Source organism: Chiroxiphia lanceolata, chromosome 12 (assembly GCF_009829145.1).
Source record: "Chiroxiphia lanceolata isolate bChiLan1 chromosome 12, bChiLan1.pri, whole genome shotgun sequence".
In the NCBI taxonomy this organism is placed as follows: Eukaryota; Metazoa; Chordata; class Aves; order Passeriformes; family Pipridae; genus Chiroxiphia; species Chiroxiphia lanceolata.
This window is the reverse complement of record NC_045648.1, coordinates 15,370,196-15,391,577: the sequence shown is the minus strand read 5'-3', so window position 1 is coordinate 15,391,577 and position 21,382 is coordinate 15,370,196. Positions and strand designations below refer to the sequence as shown.

General features: G+C 53.9%; 7 non-coding genes across 7 annotated transcripts; 2 read left to right on the top strand and 5 right to left on the bottom strand.

The window, feature by feature from the left end:
* Positions 1–3,743: 3,743 nt before the first annotated feature.
* Positions 3,744–3,815, bottom strand: TRNAQ-CUG. The gene has a single exon. It is a non-coding gene; the product is annotated as a tRNA-Gln (tRNA).
* A 748-nt stretch (positions 3,816–4,563) lies between these two features.
* Positions 4,564–4,635, bottom strand: TRNAM-CAU. The gene has a single exon. It is a non-coding gene; the product is annotated as a tRNA-Met (tRNA).
* A 1,352-nt stretch (positions 4,636–5,987) lies between these two features.
* On the bottom strand, positions 5,988–6,069 carry TRNAS-AGA. The gene has a single exon. It is a non-coding gene; the product is annotated as a tRNA-Ser (tRNA).
* Positions 6,070–15,279: 9,210 nt separating this feature from the next.
* Positions 15,280–15,351, top strand: TRNAM-CAU. Its single transcript has one exon. It is a non-coding gene; the product is annotated as a tRNA-Met (tRNA).
* Positions 15,352–16,084: 733 nt separating this feature from the next.
* TRNAQ-CUG lies at positions 16,085–16,156 on the top strand. The gene has a single exon. It is a non-coding gene; the product is annotated as a tRNA-Gln (tRNA).
* Positions 16,157–17,422: 1,266 nt separating this feature from the next.
* TRNAG-UCC lies at positions 17,423–17,494 on the bottom strand. The gene has a single exon. It is a non-coding gene; the product is annotated as a tRNA-Gly (tRNA).
* Positions 17,495–19,970: 2,476 nt separating this feature from the next.
* Positions 19,971–20,052, bottom strand: TRNAS-AGA. Its single transcript has one exon. It is a non-coding gene; the product is annotated as a tRNA-Ser (tRNA).
* Positions 20,053–21,382: the final 1,330 nt, after the last annotated feature.

Below are 21,382 nucleotides of genomic sequence, written 5' to 3'. Positions count from 1 at the left end.
CTGAGGCTGCCTGCACTGCTGAGCACATGCCATGGCCCCATGGAGAGCACAGGGCTGTGTGCACAGAATGCCCCTTGCTCTGCATTCCCCTTCCAGACCAGGGAGTACTAAGCCCTTCTGGGCAGAAAGGCTGGAAAGAGGAGAGAAAGTCTTTCCCAACAGACTCCCTTGCACGGGAGGTCCTGTGTGGAGCCTTCACTCCTAATCCTGAGAGCTCCTTACTGTCCCTCTCCAGACCTCACCCCATAACCCTGGGATCTGATTCCCTCAGGAATGGTGCCTTTTCCGTGGCACTGCAGAGGCCACATCTGGATTGCTGTGCCTCACTCTGTGTCCCCAGGAACAAGAGAGGGGGTGGTGAACTCTCCTGGAGAGAGGGACTGGCAGAGGACAAGGGCAGAACAGAAGAGAACAGAAGGGTAGGAGCAGCTGACATCAGGGGTGAGGGCACTGGGCTTGTGGAACCTGGTGGAGATGGGCAAGGTGGAGAGGAGGGGATGCAACTGCTGCCTCCACCACCTCCAGGAGGTGCTGGAAAGGATGAAGCCAAATGCTCCTGAGAGGTGCAGTGCAAAAGGGCAAGAGGCAACAATCCCATGGTGCCAGAAAGGAAATTCCAGCTGTCTCTGGGGGAAAAGAAGGGACAGGCCTGGGAGAGTTGCTCAAGAGACAGTGACCTCTTAAACAGCATCAGTGCTCAGAAGTCACCAGGTCAAGGCCCAGGGTCTTCTGAGGTACCTGGGCAGTTTGGTCTGCCCAGAGCAGTTGGTAGGAGCACAAGAGCTCCAGAGCTGCATGCAGACCTTCTGGGTTTATTCTGGGGTACCCTGAGTCACGAGGGCCCTTGAGCAGCCACCAAAAGGCAAAGCCTTGGGAGGCAGCAAATGCAGGGGATTGCAGAGAAGCACCTGTTGATCCTGGAATTGGGCTAAGAGGTCTGGAAATGCCCTTGACAACAGCAGAGCTTTGAGGATATGAGCTCTGTTATCCCTGGAATGCCCAAGTCTGAGGCACTGTGTCCACTGAAGTGCACACTGGGTGACTCAGGCTTGCCTGGAGCTCTGGGTTTTTCCCAACTCTTCCACATCCCAATGACTCCCAGGTTCCCTGGGAGACAGATCCAGTGTCCCTTTGAAATGTGAAAGGCAAGGAATGGGCAAAGCCCTCCCTGACCCAGGGCAAAGAGCCAAGAGCTAAGTGTTCCCTGCCCTCAGCCTCTTCCCCAAAGCTGACCATCCAGGCCTCTGGCCTCTGGGTGAACACGCTGATCCAAACAGGTCACTCGGGGTGTGGGTCTCTTTCAGGGAAGGACGCGGCATCTCTTTGATCACAAAACCAGGCCATGCTACAGCCTGAGGATTGTAATCAGGTTCCCCTTGGCCATCACTTCTCCTGCAGGGGACATCCTACAGCTGAACATGGACTTTCCTTGCCACCTCCCTGGAGAGATGAGTCTCTTCCCCCATGGGGGGTTGTGCACTTTGGACTTTCTGCCTCAAGTCACTCACATTCTTCTGTATGTCTGTGATGACCTGTGGGGAGAAATGTCCCTCTGAGCCTGAGTGCCTGCTCTGAAAGCTCCTGAGAGCTGACCTGAGGTTCCTCTCATGGATGAATATGACTGTGACTGGGGCCACACTCACCATCAAGGAGGAGAAGTGAAAAAGGCAGTTGATATTATGCAAACCCATTTCAACTGACCTTGCACAGTAGTCTGAGACCTTCAAGTAAAGTGGTCTTCAGAAGCTGGGACACAGATGAATCATTTTCATGTTTGGTGGTGTGAAACCAGAGAACAATATCTGACATGAAAGAGGCAGGGACTTCATCAGGTACAAGGCGTTGGCACATGGTGACTACCAGGTGTTTAGATGTTTAATGGGCAAGGAATGTTTGTGGCCCCACAGGGCTCAGGGACACAGCATAAAAGGCTGTGCTGCTGCAGCCTCTGCATCCTCCTCTCCTGCCTCCCTTTCCTCAAGGAACGAGGTAAGCCTGAGTCTGCTCCATCTCTCTCTCTGGGCTGCAGGGCTGTCATGGTCACTCCTCACGTTGATCCTTGGGTGTCTCAGCTTGACCCTGACACAGAGTTGTTGAAGGGCTGTCAGCCTTTTCATGGTGGTGGCTGGGGAGAACTGGGAATTGGAGGTTTAGTTCCAGCAAAGAGGATCAAGGGGTCAGAGCTGCAGGGGGATCTGTTCAGCAGAATTGGACTTGCAGTGCTGGAAGAAAATGGCCCAGTGCATCCCCTGACATCTCTAACACAGTCAAGTCTGTTGTGGAGATGAGCTGTGATCAATCTTTCCACAGATGCCTTAAACCCACTCTCCTGGGTCCTATTCATAAACCTGGGCAGCCTTCTTGTGCTTTTTCACTTGAAGGGCACGATGAGGGTTGTGGGAGTTGTAGGCACAGAGTGTTCTTTTAAAACAAATTGTCTGTGTGGAGGGAGTTGATGGAAAAAGAGACAAATTGATCCTGAGGTTGTTGCTCCCTGCTTTGTGTTCCAGCTCTGCCTCCTTCACCCAGAGATGTCTTGCTGCAGACCCTGTCCCCAAAGCCCCTGTGGCCCCTGTGGCCCAACCCCACTCGCCAGCAGCTGCAGTGAGCCCTGTTACGCCCGCTGCGCTGACTCCACCGTGTACATCGAGCCCTCCCCGGTGGTGGTGACCATGCCGGGCCCCATCCTCACCTCCTTCCCTCAGAGCACAGCCGTGGGATCCTCTCTGTCAGCTGCTGTTGGCAGCTCCCTCAGCTCCTCGGGGGTTCCCATCTCTTCTGGGGGCTCCCTTGGTTTGGGGGGGTCCGGGCTGTGTCTTCCTATCCCCCGCTGCAACCTGAACTGCTGAAGACACTGGATCATCCCCTTTGGAACAGGAAGGAAGATTGGGACCGTGCAGCAGCAGGAGCCTGGCCACATCTTGCAGATGAGCTGGGAGTCCTCATCCCAGCTGGCAGGGGGGACCTGTGCCCTCTGCTCATCACTGCACAGCAGCCTCGCCGTGCCTTCTCTGCCTCTGCTTTGCTCTGAGCTCCTTGAGAAAGGGCTCCTTCTCTTCTGCTTTGCTGAACTGCTGCTGATGGAGGGAGGGTGCCAGAGTTAGGGCCTGCTCTTGGACGACTGCGATTGCACGAGGAAGAGCAGAGTCAGAAGGGCAAGCTCTTTGTATGGAGCTTGTCCTTGGGAAATGGGCCCATCTCCTTCCCTCCCTGACCCCCAGACACTTTTCTTGGTCTCTCTTCTGTGCCACTGCATTTGCTCCTTCTCATTAAAGCCTTTGTGCAGCATCACTGGAGAGTCATGGTTCTCTGTTCTCCTCCTCCCTCAGGAAGCCACTTGCTCTGTCAGGAAGATCTTTCCCTCTCCCATGGCAGCAAATACACCCCTTATCATGGGACACTACCGGTTATTGGTAGAGCTCCCTGAACTCATTCCAGAGGAAGGAAAAGAAAGTAACAGGGAAAACAGAAATGTCTCAGAGGAATGCAGAGAAAAAGAAGCAGTGCCCTGGGGTGGAAATACAAGTAATGCCACAGAGTAACCCTTCATACTGTAATTATGGTCAAAAAAGGGAAAGAGCTGGCCAGAGTGGGTAGTACAGACTCCGCCTTTGGAGGTGTCCACCATCCAAGGAGACAGTGCCAGAGCAGTCTCCTATGCCGGAGCTGCTTTGACTGGGAGGTCCCCATTTCAGTGTCAAATGTGCTGAGGGAAGGCCTGAGGGAGCCAAAAGGCTAAAGAAAGGTCCCACTGAGATTTGAACTCAGATCGCTGGATTCAGAGTCCAGAGTGCTCACCTTTACACCATGGGACCTCCTGCACACCTCACCTCTGGACCCTCTCACCAGCCTCCCTCACACTCAGCACCCTGCCTCAGCCTCAGCCCTCTCTCCACCTCCTGCCACATCCAACACCAACTGCAGCCTCCCTTCACCGCCTCCACGCCCTCTGCAATCACACCACCCTTCAAAGCACCAACACGCCTCCCTCTCCCAGCCTCACCTGCCCTCTCTGACAAGTCCCACACTCCAAGCCCACACTCACAAGCCTCTCTTGCCTCAAGTGCAACAGGCCCTTTCTGCCTCAACACAGCCCCTGACAAACCACACAGACACCTTCACACACCACAACACCCCTCACCTTCTCTTCTCCAGGCTCAACCAGCCCAGCTCTCTCATGACCGATGAGAGGGAAACATGGATGCATCTCTAAAATGTGGAAAAAGGGCCCTCTGGGAAACCAAGAAAAGCTGATGACAGGGAGGGAAAGAGGTCAAGGAAGACAAGAGCCTGGCAAGTTGGACTCCAACCACTCCTTGCAGGAGCACTGCCCCTGGAGGGCAGTGCCTTAGACCACTCAGCCATTCTGACCCCAGCACACCTGTGCCTTTGCCAGGACTTCCTCCATTGCCTCGGGACATGGCAAGCCAAGCCCTTGGCCTGTGGTGCTGCCTTGGGGATACTTCCTGGGGCAACAAGGGTGCTCCGTTCTGCCCTGCTCAGGGCCAGGAAGGCTGGGCCAGGAGGTCTCTGCCACACCAAGGCCTGGGTGCAAAAAGGCTTTAGCAGAGGATGGTTTCGATCCATCGACCTCTGGGTTATGGGCCCAGCACGCTCCCGCTGCGCCACTCTGCTCCCCCTGTGTCCAGGGCTGGCCAAGGACTCACAGATGGACCCTTGGCTTTCAGTTAACAAGGGAATTCACTGGGATATTCTCTTGGAGAACACACAGGGGTCCCAGCCTACTGCATGGAGGACAACAATTAGACAAGAAAGAAGCTTTATGTTTACGCTACAGTTCTTTTGATCAACAACATTCATCTTTTAGACTGTCAGCTAATCAAGCACGATTGATCACACGATCACTATGTGCTCGTCTCCTGCAGCTGGGGTGCACATATGCTCATTTGTTTTAAACAAATGTCCTCTTCTTTTATGGTCTATGTGGGATGTTCTCAGCTGCTTTCCATTGGGGCTTCAGGTCACCTTTACTGGGAGGGAAGAGCTCTTAGTCAGAGGCAGTGTTTGTTCCATTGAGCAGGTTGTAGAAAGGTTGGTACCTTGCCTTTGCCACGGGCTGTGAGCCCCATGCCCTGCCAGGGCTGTGCTGTGCTCCCCCACAGCTCCTGACTGGTCTCCCATCCTGGCACAGCCGTGCCTTTGCTGTGTCCCAAGAGCCAAGGGGTGCCCCAGGCACCAGGTAGGGTGCCAAGGACCCTCTCTGGGCCTGGTGCCGTCGCTGTCCTGCCTGACACTACAGAGGGTGCAGCTTGTTACCAACTGCCCATGGGCAGGGATGGCCCATCCAGACTGGGCAGTGGCCAGAGTTCAAGGCTGTCAGGAGTCCCAGGAGGGCTCAGGGCTGCTAGAGCCTCTTGGTGAGGGTGAGGAATGAGGGGGCAGTGCTGCGTTCTGCATTTTTGAGCTTTGAGTATTTCCTGGTTGCATGTCCCATCCACAGGGCAGAGCATGCAGCAGCCAGGCAGAAGAGACCAAAAGAAAAGCCAGATGGAGAAGGCTGGGATGTGGGAGAAAATGTGGGCAGTGTGTCCCCAGTCTACCTACTACAGGGGGCATTGCACAGGGGAAAGTCTTTGAGTGCAGGGCAGGAAGTCCATGGATCAGCTGCAGCTCCAGCTGCCTGCTTAACTGGAACTTTCTTTCTTCATTTGTGCTGACAGTATCTCTGAGGTTCTGTGTAGTACTTCCCTCCCCCTCAGTGCCATGGCTGCAGGGCACACAGCATTGCACCATCAATGAGCTTTTCTGCCATCCCCTTCCAAAGGCCCCTCAGAGTTTCCCTGGTCCTTCTGGGCAGGTTTGCAGCAGTTCCTCCTGTGCTGCTGCTGCTGTGGGGGAAGAGCTGGGAGTTCAAGTGCAGGAGGAGCCCTGTGGGCTGCCCAGAGGGATGGGAGCTCTGCAGGAGGAGCCCTTTGGGCAGCCTGCAGCTCCTGTCCCTGGCAGCACCCAAAAAGGGCTCTTTGCCCCATAGTTGGCAGGATTCGAACCTGCGCGGGGAAACCCCAATGGATTTCTAGTCCATCGCCTTCACCACTCGGCCACAACTACCTGCTCCAGCCCTCCCTGTCCCGCTCAGCACACAGCCCAGGCACTGACACCGGTGCCCGGGCAATTCAGGGCAACGCTCCACTCCACATTTCCAGTGGGGACCTTCCCGGAGCCAGGCAGCCACCTGGGGCCCCCTGACAGAGGCCTGAGAGGCGTCACCCCGCAGGCTGGGGCTGCACTGCCCAGACCTTTCTCCTCAGACAGCTATCTGGGATAGCCTGCCATTGCCATGTGCTGGTGCAGCCTCTGCCATCCTCCTCCTCCTCCTCCCAGGTCTTGAATGAACCAGCTGAGAACTGACGTGTCCCTTTACAGAAGCCTTTGGGAGGTGAAATGTCCTTCCCCACACCAGGGGCTGTTGCATGATACAGGTGGGGACAGCCCTGACAACAACAGCAACATCAGCTTTGCAACCACGCTGGGGGACAGAGGATCATCAGTCAGCCCCTCACAGCCTTCCAGCATTCCCTGCCTGAACTGTAGCCCAAGTGGAAGACCACCACTATTGCTGCAGTTTTGGAAACAATTCCCAAATGTCTTGGACACTGTTGCCAGGAGTTACCGACTTGGGTTGTAGGCAGGATGGAACCTCCTGCTGACTAAAGGAAAGCATCTTGGCACCCTCTAAAGAGCTGTCCCTTGAGGTCTCAAGGACTGCTGTAGGCTGTGCCAGCACCTCCCTCTGAGTGGGATGTGTCTGGGAGCTTGAGACCCATCAGGTTGGGATACCTGAAAGAGCATCTCTGACAAGGAGGCCTGGGCTGATACACTGCCCCCACTCACACACTCCTCCAAGTCCAGCCCACACTTCTTCAGAAATGCAAAGGGATTTGATGTGAGTATTTCACAAAGACCAAGGGAAATTTTTGATAGCTACCTTTACACACCTAAACACAGATGTGCACATCTCTGTGCCTGTGTGTTCATGATGGAATGGAAGTTACTGTAAACCTAGAATTAATTCATTTTTATATTTGCAAGCAGTCCTATCATATTGCTTCCTAAATATTGAATCAGTCAATGAACAAGTGCTGCTAAAGCCTTTCACCTTCTTTCATTATGAGTCCATGTCCTTGCTGCTAAGCTTAGGGTGCACTGCTCTAAGCTCAGAGAGGTCTTTCTGCAGCTGATGGTAAGCTCAGGACAGCTGCCAGTGCTCATCCTTGCAGACCAGGTGGTGACCTGAGGGAGGAGGAGAACAAAGGACCACGACTCTCCAGTGATGCTGCACAAAAGGCTTTAATGAGAAGGAGCAAATGCAGTGGCACAGAGCAGAGACCAGGAAAAACATTTGCAGGGGTCAGGGAGGGACAAAAGTGGGCCCGTTTTCCCAAGGAGCAAGGGGATGATGTGCCATCCTCAGCAGTTCAGGTTGCAGCGGGGGATAGGCAGACACAGCCCGGACCCCCCCAGACCAAGGGAGCCCCCAGAAGAGATGGGAACCCCCGAGGAGCTGAGGGAGCTGCCAACAGCAGCTGACAGAGAGGATCCCACGGCTGTGTTCTGAGGGAAGGAGGTGAGGATGGGGCCCGGCATGGTCACCACCACCGGGGTGGCCTCGATGTACACGGTGGAGTCAGCGCAGCGGGCGTAACAGGGCTCACTGCAGCTGCTGGCGAGTGGGGTTGGGCCACAGGGGCCGCAGGGGCGTGGGGGACAGGGTCTGCAGCAAGACATCTCTGGGTGAAGGAGGCAGAGCTGGAACACAGAGCAGGGAGAAACAACATTAGTATCAGTCTGTCTCTCTTTCCTACAGTAATCTACACAGACACTATTTTCTTTAAAAATGCGCTCTGTGCCTACAACTCCCACAACTCTCATCATGGTCTATGAGTGGAAAAGCACAGGAAGGTTGTCCCACTTTAGGAATAGGAGGCAGTAGAGAGGGTTTAAGGCATTTGTGGAAAGAATGATCACAGTCCATCTCCCAAAAAGACTTGACTGTGTTAGAGATGTCAGGGGATGCACTGGGCCATTTTCTTCCAGCACTGCAAGTCCAATTCTGCTGAACAGATCCCCCTGCAGCTCTGACCCCTTGATCCTCTTTGCTGGAACTAAACCTCCAATTCCCAGTTCTCCCCAGCCACCACCATGAAAAGGCTGACAGCCCTTCAACAACTCTGTGTCAGGGTCAAGCTGAGACACCCAAGGATCAACATGAGGAGTGACCATGACAGCCCTTCAGCCCACAGAGAGAGATGGAGCAGACTCAGGCTTACCTCGTTCCTTGAGGAAAGGGAGGCAGGAGAGGAGGATGCAGAGGCTGCAGCAGCACAGCCTTTTATGCTGTGTCCCTGAGCCCTGTGGGGCCACAAACATTCCTTGCCCATTAAACATCTAAACACCTGCTAGTCATCACTTGTAAGGTTTCTTTCTTGATTAAGTCCTTTCCTCTTTCATCTGAAATGTTGTGCTCGCACTTCATACAACACAGATTTATCTGTTCAATCTAGGAATTATTTAGAGATGATCAGGACTTTGAAGATCATCAAAGCCCCCTGACATGTTCTCTCAAACTTCTGTGGAAGACCTGTTCCAGTGTGTCAACACACTCAGCGGAAACAATTTGTTTCTTATCTCTAGTTCACATTTACCCACTCGCAGTTTAGAACCATTACCCCTTGTCCCATCACTACAAACCCTGACCAAATATTCCTCTGCAGCTTTACTGAATGTCTGCTGGGAGTCTTCTCTTCTTCTTTCTCTTCTCTTCTCTTCTCTTCTCTTCTCTTCTCTTCTCTTCTCTTCTCTTCTCTTCTCTTCTCTTCTCTTCTCTTCTCTTCTCTTCTCTTCTCTTCTCTTCTCTTCTCTTCTCTTCTCTTCTCTTCTCTTCTCTTCTCTTCTCTTCTCTTCTCTTCTCTTCTCTTCTCTTCTCTTCTCTTCTCTTCTCTTCTCTTCTCTTCTCTTCTCTTCTCTTCTCTTCTCTTCTCTTCTCTTCTCTTCTCTCAGCTACACAACCCCAACCCTCTCAGCCTGTCCTCATAGGGAAAGTGCTCCACTTGTCTGATCAGCTCTGCAGCCTCCTCTGGACTCCACTCCATCAGGTCCGTGTGTGTCTTCTGCTGGGGTTCCTAGGGCAGCACACAGGAGCCCAGGTATGGTCTCAGGAGAGCAGAGGAGAGAGGGAGGATCTCCTCCCTTGCCCTGCTGCCCCACAGCTCTGGATGCAGCCCAGGATACCACTGGCTTCTGGGCTGTCAGCGCACGTTCACTACTTCAACAGCCAGAGCCTCCAAGCTGTTCTCTCAAGGGCTCCTGTCAATCCACTCCTGGCCCAGCCTGTCTCCATCTTTGGGATTGCCCTGACCAGGGCACTTGTCCTTTTGGAACTTCATGAGGTTTGCACGGACCCACCTCTCCAGCCTCTCCAGGTCCCTCGGGATGCCACCCCTGCCTCTGGAGTATCACCCACACCACTCAGCTCAATGTCATCTACAAACGTGCTGAGGATACACTCAATCCCACTCTCCATGTCCCTGACAAAGGACTTAGATAATCCTGGTCCCCAGACCAATCCCTGGGGAATAACACTTGTCACTCGTCTACTTGGACATTGAGCCATTGATCACAACCCCATCCCATCAACCCAATTCCTTAGTCCCTGAGGGTCCCAGCCCAGATAAGCCATGGCTCTACAGTTTAGGGAGGAGGGTGTTGTACAGGGTCCTCTTCCGTGTTTTGCACATCAGTCGCTCTTTCCTCATCCCCCAGTGATATAAACCCATGACAGAAATTCATTAAACCCATATCAGGTGAAGGACACTACTCTTCTAAGGAATGACTGCCCTTAGTGAAGCCCTGTTGGCTGGCACCAATCAGCTCCTTCTTTTCTCCATGTCATAGCACAGCTTCCAGGAGGATCTGCTCCATGACCTTGCCAAGGCACAGAGGTGAGACTGCCTGGCCTCCACTTCTCAATTCTCCAGTGCTGAGACTTTTCAAATATGATGGGGAGTGCTTTAGCAACTTCTTCTGCCAGTTCCTTCTGGACCCTCACATGCATCTCATCAGGCCACTAGGGCTTGTGCACATGCAGGTTTCTTAGGTGGTCTTGAAGCAGATTGTTTTCTACAATGGGTGGTATTCCCTTCTGCCACTCGCTGCCTTTGGATTCTGTCAATCACTGGCATGGCTGGAGCACCTGCCACTGAATACCAAGGCAAAAATCTGTTGAGAATCTCCTCCTTCCCCATGTCGTCAGATGTTGCCAGGTCTCCCTTTTCTCTCATGTGGATTTACGGCTCCTTGCATTTTTCTTTGTTGTTCTCTGCACCTGAAGAAAGCCTTCTTGTGATTTTTCATGTCCATAGTTTAGTTCAGCTCCAGCTCTGCCTTTGCTTTCCTGATCCCCCCTTGCACTCCCTGGCCATAGTCATCCCCAGATGTGTATTTCTGCCTCCACTGCCTAAGCACTTTGGCCTTTTTGAGCACCTAAGTGGTCTTGATTTCTGCAGGCTGCCCCCACTGCCTCCCCTTGCACATGGGCCTTCTTGCCCATGGGGACTGGGATTTCCAGAGCACACAGAGGAATGTCCCACTTCTCATTCATTCCTGCAAAAACCCCACACCCCAACTGACCTGTTTGGATCAGCGTGTTCACCCAGAGGCCAGAGACCTGCATGGCCTGCTTTGGGGAAGAGGCTGAGGGCAGGGAGCCAAAAGCTCTTGGCTCTCTGTCCTGCATCAGGGAGGGCTTTGCCCATTCCATGCATTTCACATTTCAAAGGAGCATTGGATCAGTCTCCCAGAGCACCTGAGAGTCATTGTCATCTGGAGAGTTGGGAAAATCCTGGAGCTCCAGGCAAACCTGAGTCACCCAGTGTGGACTTCAGTGGAGACAGTGCCCTGGACTCGGGAATTCCAGGAACAGCAGAGCACAGAGCCTCATACCTCCACAATTTCTGTTTTCTTCAAAGGCATTTCCACATCTTTGTGGACAATTCCCCAAACACCTGGAATGTCTTTGCAATCCTGTGCTGCTGCTGCAGCTGCTTTCCAAGGCATTGTCTTTTGGTGGCTGCTCCAAGGGCCCAGGAAGTGCAGGGCACCCCAGAGCAGTGGAGGTCAGGAGGGACCAGTGGAAGCCCTTCCCATTGTCCTCTGAACACCACCAGTGTCAGAGATGTCCCTGTCTCTTGGGCAGCTCTTCCAGGGCTGCATGGAAGCCCCTGTGTGCTACCAGGAGGTGGGAATGGTTTCTACAGCTGAGCCTCCCAGCTGGGCCACCAGGAGATGCCACTGAGGCTGCCTGCACTGCTGAGCACATGCCATGGCCCCATGGAGAGCACAGGGCTGTGTGCAGGAAATGCCCCTTGCTCTGCATTCCCCTTCCAGACCAGGGAGTACTAAGCCCTTCTGGGCAGAAAGGCTGGAAAGAGGAGAGAAAGTCTGTCCCAACAGACTCCCTTGCACTGGAGGTCCTGTGTGGAGCCTTCACTCCTAATCCTGAGAGCTCCTTACTGTCCCTCTCCAGACCTCACCCCATAACCCTGAGATCTGATGCCCTCAGGAATGGTGCCCTTACTGTGGCACTGCAGAGGCCACATCTGGATTGCTGTGCCTCACTCTGTGTCCCCAGGAACAAGAGAGGGGGTGGTGAACTCTCCTGGAGAGAGGGACTGGCAGAGGACAAGGGCAGAACAGAAGAGAACAGAAGGGCAGGAGCAGCTGACATCAGGGGTGAGGGCACTGGGCTTGTGGAACCTGGTGGAGATGGGCAAGGTGGAGAGGAGGGGATGCAACTGCTGCCTCCACCACCTCCAGGAGGTGCTGGAAAGGATGAAGCCAAATGCTCCTGAGAGGTGCAGTGCAAAAGGGCAAGAGGCAACAATCCCATGGTGCCAGAAAGGAAATTCCAGCTATCTCTGGGGGAAAAAAAGAGACAAGCCTGGGAGAGCTGCTCAAGAGACAGTGACCTCTTAAATGGTGTCAGTGCTTAGAAGTCACCAGGACAAGGCCCAGAGTCTTCTGAGGTACCTGGGCAGTTTGGTCTGCCCAGAGCAGTTGGTAGGAGCACAAGAGCTCCAGAGCTGCATGCAGACCTTCTGGGCTTATTCTGAGGTACCCTGAGACACGAGGGCCGTTGAGCAGCCACCAAAAGGCAAAGCCTTGGGAGGCAGCAAATGCAGGGGATTGCAGAGAAGCACCTGTTGATCCTGGAATTGGGCTAAAATGTCTGGAAATGCTCTTGACAGAGTTTGAATCCTCAAAGTTCTGCTGTTGTCAAAGGCACACAGGGTACTTTGTCTACTCAGACCAGGAAGAGAGGACAGTGGTTGCTTCCAACATCCGTTTTCCTGGAGTGCCATGCACCTCCTGTGCCTTAGCACAGCCCCTAAAAGACAATGCTTTGGAAAGCAGCAGTAGCACAGGATTGCAAAGACATTCCAGGTGTTCTGGAAGTTCTGGATATGCCCTTGAAGAAAGCAGAAATTTTGTAGGAACTCATGAGTCCTGTCACCATCTCCACTGAAGTCCACACGCTCTGTCTCAGCTTTGCCTGGAGCTCTGGGATTTTCCCAAATTGTCCACATCAGGATGACTCCAATGTTTTCTGGGTGACTGATTCAGTGCTCCTTTGAAATGTGAAATGCATGGAATGGGCAAAGCCCTCCCTGATGCAGGACAGAGAGCCAAGAGCTTTTGGCTCCCTGCCCTCAGCCTCTTCCCCAAAGCAGGCCATGCAGGTCTCTGGCCTCTGGGTGAACACGCTGATCCAAACAGGTCAGTTGGGGTGTGGGGTTTTTGCAGGAATGAATGAGAAGTGGGACATTCCTCTGTGTGCTCTGGAAATCCCAGTCCCCATGGGCAAGAAGGCCCATGTGCAAGGGGAGGCAGTGGGGGCAGCCTGCAGAAATCAAGACCGCTCAGGTGCTCAAAAAGGCCAAAGTGCTTAGGCAGTGGAGGCAGAAATACACATCTGGGGATGACTATGGCCAGGGAGTGCAAGGGGGGATCAGGAAAGCAAAGGCAGAGCTGGAGCTGAACTAAACTATGGACATGAAAAATCACAAGAAGGCTTTCTTCAGGTGCAGAGAACAACAAAGAAAAATGCAAGGAGCCGTAAATCCACATGAGAGAAAAGGGAGACCTGGTGACCCAGACAGAGGCTGGGCCAGGAGTAGACTGAGAGCAGCCCTGCAGAGAACAGCTTGGAGGCTCTGGCTGTTGAAGTAGTAAACATGATCCTGTACTGATCCTGGGCTGCATCCAGAGCTGTGGGGCAGCAGGGCAAGGGAGGGGATCCTCCCTCTCTCCTCTGCTCTCCTGAGACCATACCTGGGCTCCTGTGTGCTGCCCTAGGAACCCCAGCAGAAGAAACACAAGGACCTGATGGAGAGGGTCCAGAGGAGGTCACAGAGCTGATCAGACAAGTGGAGCACTTTCCCTATGAAGACAGGCTGAGAGGGTTGGGGTTGTGTAGCTGAGAGAAGAGAGAGAAGGCTCCCAGCAGACATTCAGTAAAGCTGCACAGAAACATTTGGTCAGGGTTTGTAGTGATGGGACAAGGGGTAATGGTTCTAAACTGCGAGTGGGTAAATGTAGATTAGAGATGAGAAACAAATTGTTTCCGCTGAGTGTGTTGACACACTGGAACAGGTCTTTCACAGAATTTCGGGATAATGTGTCAGGGGGCTTGAACTGCATAATCTTCAAAGTCCTGGTCATCCTAGATGATTCCTAGATTGAACAGACAAATCTGTGTTGTATGAAGTGCGAGCACAACATTTCAGATGAAAGAGGAAAGGACTTAATCAGCAAAGAGGCCTTACAAGTGATGACTACCAGGTGTTTAGATGTTTAATTGGCAAGGAATGTTTGTGGCCCCACAGGGCTCAGGACACAGCATAAAAGGGTGTGCTGCTGTAGGCTCTGCATCCACCTCTCCTGCCTCCTCTTCCTCAAGGAACGAGGTAAGCCTGAGTCCTCTCCATCTCTCTCTGTGGGCTGAAGGGCTGTTGTGGTGGCTCCTCAGATTGATCCTTGGGTACCTCAGCTGGGCCCTGACACAGAGTTGTTGAAGGGCTGTCAGCCTTTTCATGGTGGTGGCTGGGGAGAGCTGGGAATTGGGGGTTTAGTTTCAGCAAAAGGGGTCAGAGCTGCAGGGGGATCTGCTCATCAGAAATTGCACCTTCAGTGGTGGAAGGAAATGGCCCAGTGCATCCCCTGACATCTCTAACACAGCCAAGTCTGTTCTGGAGATGGGCTGTGATCAGTCTTTCCACAGATGCCTTAAACCTACTCGGCTGGGTCTTATTCCTAATCTGGAGCAACCTGCTTGTGCTTTTCTGCTTGGAGGGGAAGATGGTGGTTGTAGGAATTCTAGGCAGAGAGTATGTTTTGAAACAAAGTGTGTATACAGAGAGAGGTAAGGAAATGATGGACTAATCCTGAGGTTGTTGCTCCCTGCTCTGTGTTCCAGCTCTGCCTCCTTCACCCAGAGATGTCTTGCTGCAGACCCTGTCCCCCACGCCCCTGCGGCCCCTGTGGCCCAACCCCACTCGCCAGCAGCTGCAGTGAGCCCTGTTACGCCCGCTGCGCTGACTCCACCGTGTACATCGAGGCCACCCCGGTGGTGGTGACCATGCCGGGCCCCATCCTCACCTCCTTCCCTCAGAACACAGCCGTGGGATCCTCTCTGTCAGCTGCTGTTGGCAGCTCCCTCAGCTCCTCGGGGGTTCCCATCTCTTCTGGGGGCTCCCTTGGTCTGGGGGGGTCCGGGCTGTGTCTGCCTATCCCCCGCTGCAACCTGAACTGCTGAGGATGGCACATCATCCCCTTGCTCCTTGGGAAAACGGGCCCACTTTTGTCCCTCCCTGACCCCTGCAAATGTTTTTCCTGGTCTCTGCTCTGTGCCACTGCATTTGCTCCTTCTCATTAAAGCCTTTTGTGCAGCATCACTGGAGAGTCGTGGTCCTTTGTTCTCCTCCTCCCTCAGGTCACCACCTGGTCTGCAAGGATGAACACTGGCTGCTGTCCTGAGCTTACCAGCAGTTACAGAAATACGTCCCTCTGCTTAGACCAGAGCAAGAAAACCCTCAGTCATTGAGCCTGAGTCTGTAATGTGGAAGATCACGTCTAATTGTTGTCCTCCATGCAGTAGGCTGGGACCCCTGTGTGTTCTCCAAGAGAATATCCCAGTGAATTCCCTTGTTAACTGAAAGCCAAGGGTCCATCTGTGAGTCCTTGGCCAGCCCTGGACACAGGGGGAGCAGAGTGGCGCAGCGGGAGCGTGCTGGGCCCATAACCCAGAGGTCGATGGATCGAAACCATCCTCTGCTAAAGCCTTTTTGCACCCAGGCCTTGGTGTGGCAGAGACCTCCTGGCCCAGCCTTCCTGGCCCTGAGCAGGGCAGGACGGAGCACCCTTGTTGCCCCAGGAAGTACCCCCAAGGCAGCACCACAGGCCAAGGGCTTGGCTTGCCATGTCCCGAGGCAATGGAGGAAGTCCTGGCAAAGGCACAGGTGTGCTGGGGTCAGAATGGCTGAGTGGTCTAAGGCACTGCCCTCCAGGGGCAGTGCTCCTGCGAGGAGTGGTTGGAGTCCAACTTGCCAGGCTCTTGTCTTTCTTGGCCTCCTTCCCTCTTTTCTTAGTTTCCCAGAGGGCCCTTTTTCCACATTTTAGAGATGCGTCCATGTTTCCCTCTCATCGGTCATGAGAGAGCTGGGCTGGTTGAGCCTGGAGAAGAGAAGGTGAGGGGTGTTGTGGTGTGTGAAGGTGTCTGTGTGGTTTGTCAGGGGCTGTGTTGAGGCAGAAAGGGCCTGTTGCACTTGAGGCAAGAGAGGCTTGTGAGAGGTTTGGAGTGTGGGACTTGTCAGAGAGGGCAGGTGAGGCTGGGAGAGGCAGGCGTGTTGGTGCTTTGAAGGGTGGTGTGATTGCAGAGGGCGTGGAGGCGGTGAAGGGAGGCTGCAGTTGGTGTTGGATGTGGCAGGAGGTGGAGAGAGGGCTGAGGCTGAGGCAGGGTGCTGAGTGTGAGAGAGGCTGGTGAGAGGGTCCAGAGGTGAGGTGTGCAGGAGGTCCCATGGTGTAAAGGTGAGCACTCTGGACTCTGAATCCAGCGATCTGAGTTCAAATCTCAGTGGGACCTTTCTTTACTTTAGCCTTTTGGCTCCCTCAGGCCTTCCCTCAGCACATGGACACCTTCACAGCCCTGCTCCAGGTTTGCTCTCAGGAGTGCAGCGTGGGAAGCCACTGATTTTGTCAGGCATCCTTTGCCCTTACGGAAGCTCTGTGAGCTGTCACCATTCCCCTTCTTTTCCCTGTTTGTTAGCACAGTTTCCAGGAAGATCTGTTCCATGATCTTACCAGGCACTGAGTTGAGACTGACGAGCGTGCAATTCTCCAGGGCTTCCTTTTTCCCCTTTTAGAAAATGAGGCTTATGTTTCTCCTTTTTCAGTCGCTGGGAATTTCACAAATCACCACAATTTTTCCTATTTGATGGATAGTGGTTTATCAACTTATGCTGGTTTCCCTTAGCCATAAGCCGAAACAAAGGAGAAAAGAGGCTGTTTTACTTCTCAGTTATCAAGAACATTATTGCACTCCATTCTGGTAAACTTTAGGATGTCTCTGCAATTATGGAGAGATTGGTCAGCAGCCCTGCACACAGACTGGGGACATAGGGTATCCCAGACATGCAGTTGTGATTGTTAACCAGAGAATTTCAAGGGAAATTCCCATGTGTCCCAGAGGCTGTTTTTAGGAAAGAGTCCTACAGAGGCAATAAGTCTCTCCTCTAAACACACATACTGTACATCCCAACACCCCCTTTGAAGGGAGTGACACTACGTTTGCTCAGCCAGCACTGGAGAGATAGAAAAGGTAGAGGAGAATGGAGAGCAAATCTCCTGCAATGTGACACTGAGACATTTCATAAAGAACAGGCCTCCTCCCATTCTACCCCCAAAGTACATAACTGGCCTTATGAAGTACAGTTCAGGCCTTGGTGCCCACCTGGCCATTCTGAGTCCTCATCACCAGTGTGCCCCAGCAGCACGCTGCCCCTGCCAGGTGCAAGCAGCTGCAGCAGCAGCACCAAAGATGCCTCTCCTCTGGCTGCTGTAGCAAGAGTGAGGAGCCCAGCCGGGAGCCACCTCAGCTGGAAGAGGCCACTGGTGTTGGCAGGGTGTCCCCCAGGGCCCCAGGAGCTGGGGCTGTGTGAGCTTTTCTCTCCAGCTGCCTCCTCTGAATGCCTGGTAGAGGCACTGGGGAGGAGCAGGCCTGAGGAGCAAGCCTGGCCAGCAAAACCAGCTGTGTCAGGGCAGGGAAGAGAGGAGCAGGAGCTGTGGCCTCTCCCACGGGGTTGCAGGGCCAGGGCAGCCCTCGGCCCCTGTGAACCAACAAAAGGCCCTGTGCGTTGGCCGGGAATCGAACCCGGGTCAACTGCTTGGAAGGCAGCTATGCTCACCACTATACCACCAACGCATCTGCTGGCACAGCCCTGCTGCTCCTGCAGCTCACACGCTCCCTACCCCAGCCCCATACCCTGAGGCTTCCTCCTGCCATTCCCACACAAACACCAAGCTGACACACGGCACACGCCTTTCTGGCAGGAACACCTGCCCAGCAAGTCTCCAGCTGCACTAACCACCCTCCAGCACACAGCACCACCACACACTGACCACCCTGGCAGCACCACCCTGCACAAACCAGCACTCAGCTCCAGCCACACTCTGCACACCCCTCTGCTGTGCACCACGACTCAAGGCAGCTCATGCTGCCCATGGGGGACACACAGATCTCCCTGTCCAATAGACAGCTCCAGTCCTCAGCACACAGAGAGCAAGAAAACCATCCCACTGTCTCCCTTCTTCGTGTCTCTTCCAGTGATGCTGCTGCTGCTGCTGCTGCTGCTGCTGCTGCTGCCGCCTTAGGACGTGCTGGGAATGGCACCTCTCCCCATCCACCTTCACACATGTGCCAGCTGGGCTTGTACTGTGCAAGTGGAGGGACATTTCTGTGTGTGTACCTGTGGTGGGGTAAGCACAGACAAACACCCACCCAGCTGCTCTCTCCTCCCCACACCTTCAGTGATTGAGGGGCAGAGAAAACAGGAGGAGAATCCTTCCAGGTCGAAGAAAATACCAAAACATGGCTTAGGAAAAACTGTTGCTGGCAAAGCAGACTCGACTTGGGAAAATTAATGTTTGGTCAACTGAAATAGGTTCACATAGTGAGAAAAAAACCCAGCATTAAACACCAAACTTAAAACACCATCTTTCCTTGCTTGTACCTGGGAGCAGCTTGACTCCTTCACTCCAGACTCCTCTACCCACCAAAGCACCCTGGGGCAATGACTGCTCTTTCTGTTCTTTCTAATCCTTCATTTTTTCCTCTCTCTTTCTGACACTCTGATAGAGGCCACCAGCTGCTGATATCCAAGCATTCCAATATGGAGGTGGATCCAATTGTGTGCTGCACAGGACAGCCCCTTACATTTGCCCACTGCTACTGCTGGATCATCATACAGGTGGCCTGGGCAGCAAATCAACAAGGACAGAGAAATTCCCCTGGTCTTGGAGTCAGTCACATTGATCTTTAACTAAGTAGCACCAGCCTCAGCCTCTTGTGCACCTGTAGAGCCCTGGAGGTGTCCCCTGTGGTTGGGAAGTTGGGAATTGAGTTGCCTGATGGGAAGGGAGGAACACATATCCCAAGAACACTCAGTGCTGGTGGGGGGAAGCTCTGCCTGCAGCTCCACACCCACCCCCTGCCTTGCTGAGGGGCACATGGGGAATGCTGGCACCTGAGAAAGCAGAGGAGAAAGCAGGTGGCAGTGTGAGGGAGCAGGGGCAGAAGGCAGAGCAGGGCCATGGGCGTGGGTGCCGCGACAGCTGCAGCAGCGCAGGGTAAAAGCTGTGGGGTGAGGCAACAGCGGTGCAAAAGGGCCTTAGCAGAGGATGGTTTCGATTCCTCGACCTCTGGGTTATGGGCCCAGCACGCTCCCGCTGCACCACTCTGCTCCCCCACTCACCTGCCACCCGCCCCAGCCCGGCCCTGGCACTGCCGCACCCCCTCCCTCCCTGCCTCTCTCCTCTCACCTCACACGGCCACCCAAAGGGGCTCCCTCAAAACTTCACCTCCTTTCCCACCAGGATCACAAACTCCAGAGCCTTGCCTTGCCCTTCTCCCACACCTCCTGCCCACAGCCATGCACGGCCACCACCCACTCTGCCTCTCCAGCTGCTCAAGGCAACCCTGCACACAGGGCTCTGCAGGGCCCAGGACACCTCCAGTCCAGGGAGATCATGAGGGCTGCAGCCCTCACCACAAATCCAGCTGCGCTCCCAGGGTGCTGTGGGACTGCACCCGTGATACAGTTCAGTTCCTTGCTGGCCAAGGAGTGAGAGAGACTCTTTACTTTGAATTAACAGGGAATTCATTCTCCTCTTTTACCTGTGTACACAGAGGTGCCCTAGCTTAATGCTGGTCATTTTTACCTTGATATAAAAGCTTGTATTCTAGGCAGAGCTTATACTTCTAAGCAAGTTTGATAGGTGGAGCTCCTCGCCCTTCACTCTGGGTACTAATTGGAAACAATGCCATGCTCAGCACCCAGTCCCCTCATCATTTGCCTTTTTCTTCTTCATTCATACAGAAAATGTCTGTGAGCTTTTTTCCCCTCCCAGTGCTACCCCCAGCCTCAGTGCCATGGCTGCAGGGCAGACACCATTGCACCATCAATGAGCTTTTCTGCCATCCCCTTCCAAAGGCCCCTCAGGGTTTCCCTGGTCCTTCTGGGCAGGTTTGCAGCAGTTCCTCCTGTGTTGCTGCTGCTGTGGGGGAAGAGCTGGGAGTTCAAGTGCAGGAGGAGCCCTGTGGGCAGCCTGCAGCTCCTGTCCCTGGCAGCCCGGAGGGTGGGAGCTGTGCAGGTGCTGGCACCCAAAAGGGCTCTTTGCCCCGTAGTTGGCAGGATTCGAACCTGCGCGGGGAAACCCCAATGGATTTCTAGTCCATCGCCTTCACCACTCGGCCACAACTACCTGCTTCCAACTAAAGGATGATCAACTGAGGGGACTGAAAAGTTATTCAAAATCTCTCTATTAAGTTTTACAAAGAAAAAAATCAGAAACTGGCCCTGCAGGGCCGTGATCTCCAGGTTAAAGTCTCAAGCTCAGTGACTGAGGGTTTTGATGCTCTAGTCTAAGCTCAAGGAGCTCTTTCTGTAACTGCTGGTAAGCTCAGGACAGCAGCCAGTGCTCATCCTGGCAGACCAGGTGCTGAGGGAGGAGGAGAACAAAGGACCACGACTCTCCAGTGATGCTGCACAAAAGGCTTTAATGAGAAGGAGCAAATGCAGTGACACAGAGCAGAGACCAGGAAAAACGTTTGCAGGGGTCAGGGAGGGACAAAAGTGGGCCCATTTCCCATGGAGCAAGGGGATGATGTGCCATCCTCAGCAGTTCAGGTTGCAACGGGGGATAGGCAGACACAGCCCAGACCCCCCCAGACCAAGGGAGCCCCCAGAAGAGATGGGAACCCCCGAGGAGCTGAGGGAGCTGCCAACAGCAGCTGACAGAGAGGATCCCACAGCTGTGCTCTGAGGGAAGGAGGTGAGGATGGGGCCCGGCATGGTCACCACCACCGGGGTGGTCTCGATGTACACGGTGGAGTCAGCGCAGCGGGCGTAACAGGGCTCACTGCAGCTGCTGGCGAGTGGGGTTGGGCCACAGGGGCCGCAGGGGCGTGGGGGACAGGGTCTGCAGCAAGACATCTCTGGGTGAAGGAGGCAGAGCTGGAACACAAAGCAGGGAGCAACAACCTCAGGATCAATTTGTCTCTTTTTCCATCAACTCCCTCCACACAGACAATTTGTTTTAAAAGAACACTCTGTGCCTACAACTCCCACAACCCTCATCATGGCCTATGAGTGGAAAAGCACAAGAACACTGCCCAGGTTTATGAATAGGACCCAGGAGAGTGGGTTTAAGGCACCTGTGGAAAGATTGATCACAACCCATCTCCAGAAAAGACTTGGCTGTGTTAGAGATGTCAGGGGATGCACTGGGCCACTTCCTTCCACCACTGAAGGTGCATATTCTGTTGCCCAGATTCCCCTGCAACTCTGACCCCTTGATCACCTTCTGCTGCAGATAACCCTCAATTCCCCAGTTCCCAGCTTTCCCCAGCCACCACCATGAAAAGGCTGACAGCCCTTCAACAACTCTGTGTCAGGGCCAAGCTGAGACACCCAAGGATCAACCTCAGGAGTGACCATGACAGCCCTTCAGCCTACAGAGAGAGATGGAGCAGACTCAGGCTTACCTCGTTCCTTGAGGAAAGGGAGGCAGGAGAGGTGGATGCAGAGGCTGC